This window comes from Panthera pardus, unplaced genomic scaffold, assembly GCF_024362965.1.
Source record: "Panthera pardus isolate Hobbes unplaced genomic scaffold, ASM2436296v1 HiC_scaffold_27, whole genome shotgun sequence".
Taxonomy (NCBI): domain Eukaryota; kingdom Metazoa; phylum Chordata; class Mammalia; order Carnivora; family Felidae; genus Panthera; species Panthera pardus.
In genome coordinates, this window is record NW_026526843.1 from 29,448,812 (window position 1) to 29,464,912 (window position 16,101).

General features: G+C 41.4%; 1 long non-coding RNA gene and 1 other non-coding gene across 4 annotated transcripts in view; both read left to right on the forward strand.

Moving 5' to 3' along the window:
* The window catches only part of LOC109250749 (uncharacterized), a 44,316-nt gene extending 32,629 nt beyond the window's left edge, over window positions 1–11,687 (forward strand). Inside the window, exons 5-8 of one of the 3 annotated variants that reach the window (XR_008418405.1) lie at window positions 1,301–1,405; window positions 2,010–2,266; window positions 3,016–3,465; window positions 7,803–11,687. This is a non-coding gene — a long non-coding RNA (uncharacterized LOC109250749). Of the gene's footprint in view, window positions 1–1,300; window positions 1,406–2,009; window positions 2,267–3,015; window positions 7,759–7,802 lie in introns of those variants that run through there. The other 2 variants (XR_008418406.1, XR_008418407.1) reach the window with 2 other exon arrangements.
* Window positions 11,688–12,187: 500 nt separating this feature from the next.
* Window positions 12,188–12,294, forward strand: LOC128774054 (U6 spliceosomal RNA). The gene has a single exon (XR_008418519.1). It is a non-coding gene; the product is annotated as a U6 spliceosomal RNA (small nuclear RNA).
* Window positions 12,295–16,101: the final 3,807 nt, after the last annotated feature.

The following is a 16,101-nucleotide window of genomic DNA, read 5'->3' on the forward strand; positions in this document are numbered from 1 at the left end:
ATGACTGTGATCTCTATCGGCCAACTATCTGCTTTCTTTCCTTTCCCCTGTCCTTGGGCAGCCAGGAGTGTCCGAGGAATAGCACACATACTCCTGGGGGGGGCGGGGGGAGGAAGGGGCGGTGCTGTTAGCATGTACTTTGCCCTCAGCTTGCCCCACGCTCCCTCATCAGAACTCATGAACCATGAAATCATGACCCAAGCTAGAGTTGGATGCTCAACTGACTGAGCCACAGAGGTGCCCCACTCCTTGTTAATTTTATATCATCAGTTTTTTAAAGAACGTTGTCCTGCAGAAGGTATATTTTTATACATTTGCCTTAAAAAAAAAAACTTTCTAATCACAGTTGTTCCGCTGAAAAATACTGTAAATCTCTCAGTTTAAAATCCTCCATATTCCCTTTCCACATTAAAGGTTTTTTCAAGTTTATTTATTTATTTTGAGGGAGAGAGAGAAGGTGAGCAAGCCAGTGGGGAAGGGACAGAGAGAAGGAGAGGGGGAGAGAGAGAGAGAGAGAGAGAGAGAGAGAGAGAGAGAGAATCCCAAGCAGGCTCCATGCTGTCAGCCCAGAGACTCATGAATAATGAGATCATGACCTGAGCAGAAACCAAGAGTCAGAAGCTCAACCGATTGAGCCACACAGGTGCCCTCCAAATTAAATTGATCAGACCACTTTTAAGGAAGAAACAGTCAAAGGCTTTTTACTTTGATTGCTTAAACTTGAGAAATGTGACCTTCCCCTATGAGTCAGACCCTTTTGGGCACTTGTAATGGGTGTAAGCATGATAGTATTTTTTATCTTTCTATTTCTAATAATTATTCCAGAGTATCTAAAGGACAGGCTTGTAGTGAATCAGAAACACTCTACTCCCAACCCAGTTCTCTTTTGCCTCCCTACGATACATTTTAAAATAACGCAAAGAAATGAAGAAAAATCCCTCATTGCTATAGTTCTTATCTAAACTGTTCTAGGGGCACCTGGGTGGCTCAGTTGGCTGAGGGTCCAACTTTGGCTTGGGTCATGATCTCGCGGTTTATGGGTTCGAGCCTCACATCGGGCTCTGTGCTGAGAGCTCAGAGCCTGCAGCCTGCTTCACATTCTGTGTCTCCCTCTCTCTCTATGCCTTCCCTGCTAATGCTCTGTCTCTGTCAAAAATGAATAAACGTTAAAAAAAATTTTTTTTAATGTCCTCAATGCATGTAGAGTCTTTCAGTCACGTCTTGTTTTTATCATGTTTCTTTCTCGTATCATATGACTTTACTGAGGCAGACATTTCTCATTTCTTTCTCTTTTTTTTAGTAGTCTCCATGCTCAACGTGTGGCTCGAAATCACGACCCTGAGATCAAGAGTCACATGCTCCACCGACTGAGCCAACCAGGCCAGGCAAACATTTCTAAGCAGAGGTATAAGATGATTAGTTCCTTCTGCAGCACGGGATGTCACAGAAGTGACAGAATCAATTTTCAGAGAGTTTCAGGAATAACAATTTATTTTTTAGTTATGAGTCAGGAGTTGAAAGCAACATATTCTTTCTTTTCCAAATTTACCAGTGTCCTTATTTCTTGCAGCTAATTGCTTTCTTCCAGCACTTAGAAAATCTGCAGAAAGAATGTGAGAGCAGTCCTGTCTGCATGGGTGCAATTTCTTAAGGAAGGGACCCTCGCATATCTGAACATGATCTCTCCCTTTGAGCTCAAGATGGGTGCTCAGGGGAACGTGTAGAAAAGGACAGTCCCAGCCCCTCCCAAAAGGGAACTAGGCATTGGAGAAGCAATGGAAAAGTCCAAAAGAAGATGCACATGACAGAGCTGTGCCAGATGTGGTGTGATTATTGATTCTGTCCCAAGTAGTCTTGGACTTTGATCAAAATCAGAAAAAAAAAGTGCTTTCACAGAAAATGCACCCAGCTAATATCAGTTTCTGGCTCAAGCTGGCCAGTGAATGCATGTACACGGCAGAGCCTGTTTGAAAGACTACTTTGGAATATTTTTTTAAATTTTATTTTAGAAAGAGAGAGCACGCAGACAATGGGGAGAGACAGAGAAACGTAAGCAGGCTCCACACTCAGCGCAGAGCTCAACGTGGGGATCAATCCCATGTCTCTGGGATCACGACCTGAGCCAAAATCATGAGTCGGACCCTCAACCGACTGAGCCACCTGGGCACCCCTTGAGAGACTACTTTGGAAGCCAGATCATGGACGACCAAGTTCACTGCCTCAACTGCCCCAAACCAAAGTGCCCTTTGTGGCCACCTATAGTCAGGTAAGTGCTTACTCATCTGGAAGCTCACTTCCCAATGGGAACCTGCCTCTCAAGAACTTCATTGAAGAGGCTCACCAGGACATTCCCAGGCCTGCAGCCAGGCCTTAATCTGTTTTCTGTATCCAGCAAGAATGATGCTTGTATCTCACTTTAGGGGTACACAAATCTAAATCCACCTCTGCTGACCCTGAAATCAGCAGTCCTCCACAGGGCAAGTGCTTTTTTTTTAAGTTTATTCAGTTATTTTGAGAGAGACAGAGACAACACGGGTGGGGAAGGGGCAGAGAGAGAGAGGGAGACAGAGAATCCCAAGCAGGCTCCACGTGGTTAGCGTGGAGCATGACATGGGGCTCGAACTCACAAAACAGATCATGACCTGAGCCGAAACCAAGAGTCGGACGCTTAACTGACTGAGCCACCCAGGCTCTCCCACAAGTGTTATTTTGTAGTGCTGGCCATTTGCTTTGTAAACCTGCTATAAATCCCATCATCCTGGGGAACGTTCTAGCCTCTCTTTTCATGAGCTTAGTGTCTGTGGCCCACACCTCCTGGATGGGTTAATCTGGTTATTTATAGCATTTAAGCAAAGTACAGCCACAGTTGGTTGGAGCCTGGAGTGAGAAGAAGGCTCTACATGGCTAAGCAGCTGAACTGGCCCAGAATCCTAAGGGTTTCCCTGTGTTGTAGCACCAGGGACCGAACTGGCCGGGAGGACGTCCAACTTTGTCACACGTTCTGCTTCCTTCCAGGGGAAAGGACTAGTGCCAGAGGAATCATTTGCGTATTACGACCACGTTCTCCTCCAGTCCTCCCGGGACCTGAAGGGGGTGTGGTGACTTGGCTCCCATTCATGCTGCCAGCTGTGATGGCTCCGCCATGGGCATGTGTGCCCGCCACAGTTATGCCTTCTGTATTCTGTGCCAACCGACCCCCCCTTAGAGCCCCTCCACAGGAGATGACTGTAGGATGTTGGGATGTGTGAACTTGACAAACTAGAAAAAAACAAGCCTCTTCATTTTAATGGTAATTTTATCTCTTTATTTCTTTATTTCATCATTTGTGCTCTTGGCATAACCTGTTGTAGGTTCTGGGAATGCAGCGTCGAACCAAAGACACAAACACCTCTGTCGGCACGGAGCTTACTTTCTACCGGTGGGGACACAGGCAATAAGGCAAGCAAATAAGGATATTACGAGGTGGTAAGAGCTAAAGGGGAAACATGGAGCAGGGACATGGTGAAAATGTTTCCAGGAGAGGGGGAAGAGACGAAATTTTAGTTAGAATGTGCAGTAAAGACCTCCTGGTGAATTGGTTTGGAGTAGAGGCCAGAAGAAAGTGAGAGGACAAGCCTTTACAGATACCTTGGGGCAGGGCTCTCCAAACAGAAACAATACCTATGTAATTTCTACCCCTGAGCACAGCATGTAGATCATGGGGGACAAATGAAGAACCACGTAAGCCACCCGTATGTTGCTTCCATGGCACATATCTTTGATGAGTCGATGAGCGCTTTCCCACAGTACCCAGATATGGCCTTGGAATCCTCTCGAACACAGCTTGTATTAACTTGCCATTGCTGCCATAACAAACTGCCACAAACTCAGTCACTCAACACGAATTTCTTATCTCCCGGTTCTGTAGGTCAGCAGTCTAGGTAGTATGTCGCTCCGTGGATCCGTTGTTTACAATGTCACAGGGCTGACAGGGTGCCCGGATGGCTCAGTCGGTTAAGCGTCTGACTTCGGCTCAGGTCATGATCTCACAGTTCGTGAGTTCGAGCCCCGCATCGGGCTCTGTGCTGACAGCTCGGAGCCTGGAGCCTGCTTCGGATTCTGTGTCTCCCTCTCTCTCTCCTCCTCCCCCACTCATACTCTTCTCTCAAAAGTGAAAAAACATTTTAAAAAATGTCACAGGGCTGAAATCAAGCCGTCAACAGGCCTGCATTTCTTTCAGGAGGTTTTGGGGATGAATTCACCACCCAGCTCATGTAGGTTTTTAGCTAAATTTAGTTCCTTATAGTTTGGGGACTAAGGACCTCATTTCCTTGTCGTCTGTCAGCCGAGAGGCAGTTTTTGCTTCTAGAAACTGCTCTCATTCCTTCTCGTGCTTTTCACATGGCTTTCCTCCAGCAACAGCTGGTGGAGCCCCGCCCACAATCTGCATCTCTCCACCCGCTCCTTTTCCCACATGTCTGTTGCCTCTGGCCAGGTGAAGTTCTCTGCTTTTAAAAGCTTCTGTGATCAGACCGGCCCCACGCAGCTAACCCAGGATAGCGTCCCTCTGTTAAGGTCCATCACCTTAACTGTATCTGCCAAGTGTCCTTTTTGGTACGTAACATAATAGAGTCAGGGGATATAGGGATCTGTGCATGGACACCTCTGGTGAACTGTTCCATCTACCACAGGACAATCCAGAGAGCTATCACTAGTTGGCATAGGAAGAGGAGATGAAACTTCTTTGCCATCCCCGATCTAGATCATGATAGGGAGTTGTAGGCCTTTTGCAGCCACACATCTAGACTTTGGTTCCGCCCATTGCAACCTGGGTGTTGTTTTCTTTTTCTTTTTCTTTTTCTTTTCTTTTTTTTTTTTTTTTTTTAGTGTTTATTGATTTTTGAGAGAAAGAGACAGAGCGCAGGCAGGGGAGGGGCAGAGAGAGAGGGAGACACAGAATCCAAAGCAGGCTCTCCAGGCTCTGAGCTGTCAGCACAGAGCCTGACGCGGAGCTCGAACTCACCGACCGTGAGATCATGACCTGAGCCAAAGTTGGACGCTCAACCGACTGAGCTGCCCAGGCGCCCCTGTGTGTTAGTTTTCTATTGTTGTGTGACATGTTACCCCGAACTTAGCCACTTAAACCGACGCAAATTTATTATATCATTTCTTTGTGTCAGAGGAGTCTGAGCATAGCTTAACGGGATCCTCCATTCACGCTCTCACGACCTGTAATCAAGGTGTCAGTCAGACCATGTTCTTATCTGGAGCCTTGACTAAGGAAGCATCTACTCCGAAGCTCATTCAGGTTGTTGGCAGAATCCATCTCCTCGTGGTTTTAGGGCCACGGTCCGTATTTGTTAGCTGCCTCTCTGCCAAAGGGCACTCTCAGCTTCTAGAAGCTGCCTGAAATTCTTGGCCGTGGGGCCCTCACCATAGACCATCTCACATCATTGTAGGTTACTTTTCCAGAGCCAGCAAGGGGAGTCCCTCTCTCTCTGTGTCTCTCTCTAGTCTGTTAACACATAGTCTTTCTTTTTAAGTTTGATTCTTCTTTTTAAGTTCATTTTATTTATTTTGATGGAGAGATAGAGGCAGAGAGAGAGAGACAGAGAGACAGAGAGAGAGACAGAGAGAGACAGAACGAGAGAGAATCCCAAGCAGGTGCTACACTATCAGCACAGAGCCTGACATGGGGCTCAATCTCACAAACTGTGAGATCATGACCTGAGCTGAAATCCAGAGTCAGACGCTTAACCAACTGAACCACCCAGGCACCCCACACATAGTCTTGTATAAGGTAACATACAGCAGTGACATCCCATGACTCTTGCCATATTCTGTCAGTGAGAAGCAAATCACAAATCCCACTCACATTCAAGGTGGAGATGATACAGGGTATGAACATAGGGGCCACCACAGGGTCTACCCATGACAGCCAATTTGATGACTTACTTAGAAAACTCTGTATTTTTGTTAAGACTTCCTACTCGGAAAATGAAAATTGCCGCTACATAAAATGTTCTTACCCAAAGTGAATGAGGGCTTCACTTTTCAAAGTAGTTTCGGAGTGCCTGGCAGGTTCAGCCAGGAGACCATACAGCTCTTGATCTTGGAGTCATGAATTCAAGCCCCATGTTGGGTGTAGAGATTATGTAAATAAAGAAAAATAAGAAACTTAAAAACAAAAACCAAAGTGCTTCCATAACTCTTCATTTCACATTGATTGTTCTGAATATCACACCCTTTGAAGTCAAATGGCTTACAAAGCCAAACTGCACGTGTATGTGAGCACACACACACACACACACATTTAAGTTTGTTCTCAGACCTGCTTATCCTGGGATATAGCACCCCTGGCGTGGGGCTCTGGAAATGTAGACATTTTTCTATTAACCTGAGTATATGATGTTTGCTTTAGATTTTATTGTTCCTTGTGTTTGTGACTAAATTGAATTTAGTGATAAGTCCCTATTACCTAACTGAGGAAGTTTGCATTATATTTAATTATTTCATGACATGCCTCAGACCTTGCGACAGAGTGGAGGGGTTGGCACCAGGTGCTGATTGAGATTTTTAAAAAAATTACTTAGCCATTTTAAATTGCATACTTGAAATATAAGCAATTTTCAATTCTAGCATGAACATGTAATTATCATACTCCCCTTCGAGCATCCATGTTTGGTTTGGACCTATTGCTTATCAGAAGGTTTGCTCATTATTTAGCTAAGGAACACTTGCTAAGTATTTTGTTTTACTAGCCACACTAAATATTAACCATGAAATAAAAGGTATTTGTCATGGCTCCTGTCTATCTCAACCCTGCATGGGAAAAGGGAAAATTAGGGAATGGTTGTACTGGATCTCCTGGAAGAAGTGAGTTTCTCTTTGGTTTTATAGTCCTGATGGTTTTCGTTTCTATCTTTATCTCCAGAATTTTTTTTTCGAGTTTGTTTATTTTGAGAGAGAAATGGGTAGGGGCAGAGAGAGAGGGAGAGAGAGAATCCCAAGCTGTGGGGGATAAGCTCAAGAATCCCCCGGGCTTACACCAATGGGTTGACAAGGCATAAAGAAATACAAAGTCATAAAATGCTCACAGCCGAGTTTGGGGAAACCAGATTGGCACTCCAAGAATAGGGGGGTGCAAAGACACCCCGAGAGTAGGGAGGCACAAAGGTGCCAGGATTAGGGAGGTGCAAAAGCACCCCTATTTTGGGTGAGAGGGTGCAGAGCTCCCCAAAATAGAGAGAGGCAAAGGCCTGAAATAGAAACGGCACAAAGGTGCCCAATACATAGGAATAACAAGATTATATATTCAGGCTGAAAGCACCCCAAATTTAGTACTATAGCAGAAAGCTGCTTTCACAGGAGAATAGGGCCAGGTTAGGTAAATTGGTGAATTGGACTATGGACCCACTGCCCTGCAGGCAAAGCAGTCCGGAATGGAGATGGTTAACAAAACAAAAGGTGCCTTGTCAACCCTGAGGTTACTCCCCCTACCTGTCTCATCCCCTAGGCTGGCTAAGGTAAACAGAGATGCTGCCTCAAGTCTGCTGTAAACAACCCTCCTCCCGACTGCCCGGGGCCCGGATTTTGTTTTGTATTAACCCAAACCCCTAACCACGAATATCTTCAAGACTCCCTTTCCCTCATGTCCACAAGTTAATGTTCACAGATGCATTGTCCCTTTGTGCGTGTCCATTGCCATGTTTGTAAACCTTCTGATCCTAATAAAAATGGGGCAAGGACCCTTATTCGGGGCTCTTGTCTTTTCCCAGACATTAGCCATCTCTCACTTTAATCCTGCATCCGCTCTTTTGCAGGCCAAAAGAGAACTTTAGACTTAGAGTCTACGACACCAAGCAGGCTCCACACTGTCAATGCAGAGTCCAACTCAGGGCTTGAACCCATGAAATGTGAGATCATGACCTGAGCCAAAATCAAGAGTCGAACACTTAACCAACTGAGCCACCTAACCACCCCTCCCTCTGGAAATGTGGTGGGTATAAGATGTCACGTACTAGCTATATGTAGTATTTCTGCTGGATTTGGTTGCATTCTCTGTCAAGAACAAAACCCTTAGAAGCATTTTAGTGATCCTGCCTCTGCCTGTTTTAACCAGTTTTGTATACAAACTTCCCCAGGCACAAGAGTAACTTTGTTGGGGCGTATAATTTGCAGAATGTAAATCTGGTGCTTAACTAAGTACTCAAATTCATTTAGAAATCCCCTTATAAATGTATTACAAGTATTAGTGACATTTTATATAATTTTCTTGAAAATGAGTTTTATGATGGCGACATATATCATGTCTGGAAATACTTATTTTTATATCCTTTCCTTGCCCAATTTATTTTTATTGTCAAATTATCACAAACGCTCAGGAAAATTGAAGGAATACTAGGATAATGAACCTGGCACATCTTTTACCTATATACTTAAAAAAAATTTTTTTAATGTTTATTTATTTTTGAGAGAGACAGGAATGCGAGTGGGTTAGGGGCAGAGAGAGGAGGAGACACAGAACCTGAAGCAGGCTCCAGGCTCCGAGCTGTCAGCACAGAGCCCGACACGGGGCTCGAACTCACAAGCTGTGAGATCATGACCTGAGCTGAAGTCAGACGCTCAACTGACTGAGCCACCCAGGTGCCCCTCACCTATATACTTTTTTAATGTAAATGCTGTCATATTTGTTTTCTTTGTGTCTGTCTCCTGAACCTTGTGAAAATAAGTTACAGTTGTCATGACACTTATAATTCTAGATATATCCATTAAACTTCTTCAAAAAAGAAATGTTCCTTCATAACCACAATGCTATTGCCACATCTAAAAACAATTAACAATAATGTAATAATATCATCATATACCTAGTCCATATTCAAATTTCCCCAATTACCCAAATGTCTTTTATAGCTATTTTGAGAATAAGTATCTAGTTCATGCATTGCACTTGTGTTTAGATATTATGTCTCTTCAGATTCTTTTAATCTGTAACGCATCTATGGTAAAACCTTGGTTTGCGAGCATAATTTGTTCTGGAAACATGCTTATAATCCAAAGCACTTGTATATCAAAGTGAATTTCGAGAACCATTGGCTCAGTTATGATCATGTGACATTCAGCATCATGTACTACTTGTATTGCAAGACATCACTCATTTATCAAGTTAAAATTTATTTTAAATTAAAATTTATTCCACTCATCTTGCAGAACACTCCCAGAACAAGTTACTTGCAATCCAAGGTTTTACTGTATTTACCACCTTCCTTATGACATTGGCTTTTTGAAAAGTTGTCTTGTAAGGAAAGAATTATGAAAGCAGCAAGGGGAAAAAAGTTCTTAACCTATAAAGGAAGACAGATCAGGTTCACAGCAGACCTATCCACAGAAACTTGGCAGGCTAGAAAGGAGTGGCAGGATATATTCAACGTACTGAACCGGAAAAATCTGCAGCCAAGAATTCTTTATCCAACAAGACTGTCAATCAAAATAGAAGGAGAGAGAGATAAAGAGTTTCTCAGACAAACAAAACTAAACTAAAGGAGTTTATGACCACTAAACCAGCCCTGCAAGAAATTTTAAGGCGGATTCTTTGAGTGGAGAAAAGACAAAACAAAGCAAAACTAAAAAGACCAAAAGCAACAAAGACTAGAAAGGACCAGAGAACATCACCAGAAACACCAATTCTACTGGCAACACAACGGCACTAAATTCATATCTTTCAGTACTTACTCTAAATGTCAATGGACTAAATGCTCCAATCAAAAGACACAGGGTACCAGAATGGATAAGAAAACAAGACCCATCTATATGCTGCTTACAAGAGACCCATTTTAGACCTAAAGACACCTGCAGATTTAAAGTCAGGGGATAGAGAACCATCTATCATGCTACAGTCATCAAAAGAAAGCTGGAGTAGCCATACTTACATCAGACAAACTAGATTTTAAAATAAAAGCTATAACAAGAGATGACAAAGGGCATTGTATCATAATTAAGGGGTCTATCTACCAAGAAGATCTAACAATTGTAAATAATTATGCCCCCCAGGATGTAGTCAATGTGCCAAATCGGAAAAATATGCAGCCAAGAACGTTTTATCCAGCAAGGCTGTCATTCAGAATAGAAGGAGAGGTAAAAAGTTTCCCAGACAAATAAAAATTAAAGGAGTTCGTGACCACTAAACCAGCCCTGCAAAAAAATTTAAGGGGGACTCTGAGGGGAGAAAAGATGAAAAAAAAAGAGACCAAAAGCAACAAAGACTAGAAAGGACCAGAGAACACCACTGGAAACACCAACTCTACAGGCAACATAATGGCAATAAATTCATATATTTCAGTACTCACTCTAAATGTCAATGGACTAAATGCTCCAATCAAAAGACATAGGGTAAGAGAATGGATAAGAAAACAAGATCCATCTATATGCTGTTTACAAGAGACCCACTTTAGACCTAAAGACACCTTCAGATTGAAAGTAGGGGGGTGGAGAACTATCTATCATGCTAATGGTCGCCAAAAGAAAGCCAGAGTAGACATACTTATATCAGACAATGTAGATCTTAAAATAAAGACTGTAACAAGAGATGCAGAAGAGCATTATATCATAATGAAGGGGTCTATCCATCAAGAAGATCTAACAATTGTAAATATTTATGCTCCAAATGTGAGAGTACCCAAATATATAAATCAATTAGTCAGAAACAGAAGGAAACTCATTGATAATAATATCACAATAGTAGGGGACTTGAACACCCACCTACAGCAATGGACAGATCATCTAAACAGAAAATCAACAAGGACACAATGGCTTGGAATGACACACTGGACCAGATGGACTTCACAGATATGTTCAGAACATTTCATCCTAAAGCAGTGGAATACATATTCTTCTCCAGTGCATATGGAACATTCTCCAGAATAGATCACATGCTGGAACACAAATCAGCCCTTAACAAGTACAAAGATTGAGATCGTACCATGCATATTTTCAGATCACAATGCTATGAAACTCAAAATCAACCACAAGAAAAAATTTGGAAAGATGACAAATACTTGGAGACTAAAGAACATCCTACTAAAGAATGAATGGGCTAACCAAGCAGTTAAAGAGGAAATTAAAAAGTACATAAATGATAACACCACAGCCCAAAACCTCTGGGATGGAGCAAAGGCAGTCATAAGGGGGAAGCATGTAGCAATCCAGGCCTTCCTAAAGAAGAAAGAAGGAAGAGGGTTGTGCCTCAGATACATAACCTAACCTTACTCCTTAAGGAGCTGGAAAAAGAACAGCAAATAAAGCCCCAAACCATCAGAAGACAGGAAATAATAAAGATCAGAGCAGAAATCAATGCTATCGAAACCAAACCAAAACAAAACAAAAAGAAAAAAAACAGTAGAATAGATCAATGAAACCAGAAGCTGGTTCTTTGAATTAACAAAATTGATAACCCCTGGCCAGACTGATCAAAAAGAAAAAGGAAAGGACCCAAATAAATAAAATCAAGAATGAAAGAGGAAAGAGGCACCTGGGTGGTCCAGTCGGTTGTGTGTCTGACTTCGGCTCAGGTCATGATCTCACCGTTTGTGAATTCAAGCCCCGCATCAGGCTCTGTGCTGACACCTCAGAGCCTGGAGCCTGCTTTGGATTCTGTGTCTTCCTCTCTCTCTGCCCCTTGCTTGCTCATGCTCTGTCTGTCTGTCTCTCTCTCTCTCTCTCTCTCTCTCAAAAATAAGCATTAAAAATTAAAAAAAAAAAGAATGAAAAGAGATCACAACCAACACAACAGAAATACAAACAATAATAAGAGAATATTATGAGCAACTATATGCTAACAAAATGGGCAATCTGGACGAAATGGACAAATTCCTAGAAACTATTTATAAAGTACCAAAACTGAAACAGGAAGAAATAGAAAATTTGAGTAGACCCATAATCAGTAAAGAAATCGAATCAGTAATCAAAAATCTCACAAAACACAAGAGTCCAGGGTCGGATGGCTTTCCAGGGGAATTCTACAAAACACTTAAAGAAGAATTAACACCTATTCTCTTAAAGCTGTTCTAAAAATAGAAACGGAAGGAAAACTTCCAAACTCATCCTATGAAGCCAACATTACCTTGATTCCAAAACCAGACAAAGACCCCACTAAAAAGGAGAACTACAGACCCATTTCCCTGATGAATATGGATGCAAAAATCCTCAACAAGTGCTCGCTTCGGCAGCACATATACTAAAATTGGAACGATACAGAGAAGATTAGCATGGCCCCTGCGCAAGGATGACATGCAAATTCGTGAAGCATTCCATATAAAAAAAAAAAAAATCCTCAACAAGATACTAGCCAACCGGATCCAACATTAAAAGATTTATTCACCACGACCAAGTGGGATTTATACCTGGGATGCAGGGCTGGTTCAGTATCCGTAAAAAAATCAATGTGATTCATCACATCAATAAAAGAAAGGACAAGAACCACATGATCCTCTCAACAGATGCAGAGAAAGCATTTGACAAAATACAGCATCCTTTCTTGATAAAAAAACCCTCAAGAAAGTAGTGATAGAAGGATCATACCTCAAGATCATAAAAGCCATATATGAAAGACCCAACGCTAATATCATCCTCAATGGGGAAAAACTGAGAGCTTTCCCCCTAAGGTCAGGAACAAGACAGGGATGTCCACTCTCACCACTGTTACTCAACACGGTATTGGAAGTCTTAGCCTCAGCAATCAGACAACACAAAGGAATAAAAGGCATCCAGATCGGCCAGGAGGAGGTCAGACTTTCACTCTTCCCAGATGACATGATATATGGAAAACTCAAAAAATTCCACCAAAAAACTGCTAGAACGGATCCATGAATTCAGCAAAGTCGCAGGATGTAAAATCAATGTACAGAAATCGGTTGCATTTCTATACACGAATAATGTAGCAACAGAAAGAGAAATCAAGGAATCGATCCCATTTACAATTGCACCAAAACCTATAAAATACCTAGGAATAAACCTAACCAAAGAGGCAAAAAATCTATACACTGAAAACTATAGAAAGCTTATGAAAACTGAAGACACAAAAAAAAACAAGAAAACATTCCATGCTCATGGATTGGAAGAACAATCCATTTTTAAATAATATTGTTAAAATGTCAATATTACCCAAAGCAATCTATGTATTCAATGCAATCCCTATCAAAATAACACCAGCATTATTGACAGAGCTAGGACAAACAATCCTAAAGTTTGTATGGAACCAGAAAACACCCGAAATAGCCAAAGCAACCCTGAAAAATAAAACCAAAGTGGGAGGCATCACACTTCTGGACTTGAAGTTGTATTACAAAGCTGTAATCATGAAGACAGTATGGTACTGGCACAAAAACAGACACATAGATCAGTGGAACAGAATAGAGAATCCAGAAATGGACCCACAGACGTATGGCCAACTAATCTTTGACAAAGCAGGAAAGAATATCCAACAGAAAAAAGGCAGTCTCTTCTGCAAATGGTGTTGGGAAAACTGGACAGCGACATGCAGAAGAATGAACCTGGACCACTTTCTTACACCACACACAAAAGTAAAATCAAAATGGATGAAAGACCTAGACAGGAATCCATCAAAATCCTGGAGGAAAAACAGGCAAACACCTCTTTGACCTCGGCCACAGCAGCTTCTTACTTGACATGTCTCCAGAGGCAAGGGAAACAAAAGCAAAAATGAACTATTGGGACCTCATCAAAATAAAAAGCTTCCCCACAGCGAAGGAAACAATCAGCAAATCCAAAAGGCAACTGATGGAATGGGAGAATTTATTTGCAAATGACATATCAGATAAAAGGTTAGTATCCAAAATCTATAAACAACTTATAAAACTCAACACCCAAAAAACAAATAATCCAGTGAAGAGATGGGCAAAAGACATGAATAGACACTTCTCCAAAAAAGACATCCAGATGGCCAACCGACACTTGAAAAAAACGCTCCACATCACTCATCATCAGGGACATACAAATCAAAACCACAATGAGATATCACCTCACACCTGTCAGAATGGCTAACATTCACAACTCAGGCAACAACAGATGTTGGCAAGAATGCAGAGAAAGAGGAAACTTTTGCGTTGCTGGTGGGAATGCAAACTGGTGCAGCCACTCTGGAAAACAGTATGGAGGTTCCTCAAAAAATTAAAAACAGAACTACCCTACGACCCAGCAAGTACACTACTAGGTATTTATCCAAAGGATAGAGGTGTGCTGATTCGAATGGGCATATGCACCCCCAATGTTTATAGCAGCACTATCAACAATAGCCAAAGTATGGAAAGAGCCCAAATGTCCATCGATGGATGAACTCATAAAGAAGATGTGGTATATGTATACACACACACAATGGAATATTACTTGGTGATCAAAAAGAATGAAATCTTGCCATTTGTAACTACTTGGATGGAACTAGAGTGTATTATGCTAAGCAAAATAAGTCAGTCAGAGAAAGACAAATATCATACGATTTCACTCATATGTGGAATTTAAGACACAAAACAGACGGACATAAGGGAAGGGAAGCAAAAATAAGATAGAGAGGGAGACAAACCATAAAAAGACTCTTAAATACAGAGAACAAACTGAGGGTTGCTGGTGGGGTGTTGGGTGGGGGGATGGGCTAGATGGATGATGGGCATTAAGGAGGGCACTTGTTGGGATGAGCTCTGGGTGTTATACATAGGAGATGAATCACTAAATTCTATTCCTGAAATCATTATTACACTATATGTTAACTAACTTTGATTTAAATTAAAATAATAGTAATAATAATAATAATAATAATAATAATAAATGTCTTCTAGATTGTCCCACCTTCTGAATTATCCTGTTTTATTATGGTGTCATTTAATTTGGTCCCATATTTCCTGTATTTCCAATCAACTGAGGGGTAGATCTATCAATATAATTGAATCAGTTCAGGTTAAATATTTTGACAAGACTACTTCATAAATGTTGATGTTGTTTCCTCCTTTATAAGCTGATAGTACTTTATTTTTTATATTTTTATATTTTTTGTTTTTTGAAGATTAGAGACCGTGACAGTCAACAATGCCTATTTAGAATGTATTACCAATAATGCAATTTTTCCCCCCCGGGATACCCATTTTTATTCAATTTAACTATCGTTGACACACAATGCTATATTAGTTTTGGGTGTACAACATAGTGATTCCACAATTCTATACATTATGCAATGCTCACCACCATAAATGCAGTTACCATCTGAGTTGGTATTCTTTTAAAAAGAAATCTTTCTTTAAAAAAAAAAAAGAAATCTTTCTTTCTATCCCTGGCCCTCTCACCTCTCTTCCTCCTTTCCTCTGACCCTCTGTCTCTTCTTTCCCACTCTCTCTCCTTCTTTCTCTCATTATAGACTCGTGTGTTTCATAAGCCAGTGGATTGTATTTTCATTATTTTTTATTCTTTATTTTGATTATTCTCTTTGATGGTCAAGTTGCCACATTTGCTAATAGAAACTCCTTTGAAAGTACTTTTGATCCCTTCTGGCATGGCCTTATTGGTCTTTGAGCGTGTACTTGTTGTTTTCTAAAACAAAAATTTCCTAAGCAACCCTTTTACTTTTCCTGCCCTACATCTCAGATCAGCCATTTCACCAAGGAACTCTGATTCTTTTAGCAGGAAATAGTATCTTGAAACCATGGTCTTGGCAGAAATAAATGATTTTAGAACATGCCAGTACTCTTATTTTATTATTTTTTTAGTAATCTCTACACCCAACGTGGGGCTCAAACTCACAACCGTGAGATCAAGGAGTTGCGGGCGAGGAGCCAGGCAGGTGCCCCAGCACTCCTAGTTTAAAGGTATACATTTTGAAACCAAATCGCACAGCGCCCCCTACAGGACTGCAGTTGTAACATAATTATTCTTCACTTACTCTAGCTTTTGGCTTCCTTGGTCACGTGTTCTAAATCCATGATTTAGAGTAGTTGAAATAAATAAAATACCTAATCTGTGTGGCATGTGGCCACACATGGTACTAGATATCATTAATCCTGTTTTTTTTTTTAAATTATACTCCACTCCTAGTTTAAGGCTGATATCTGGAGAAAATAGCTT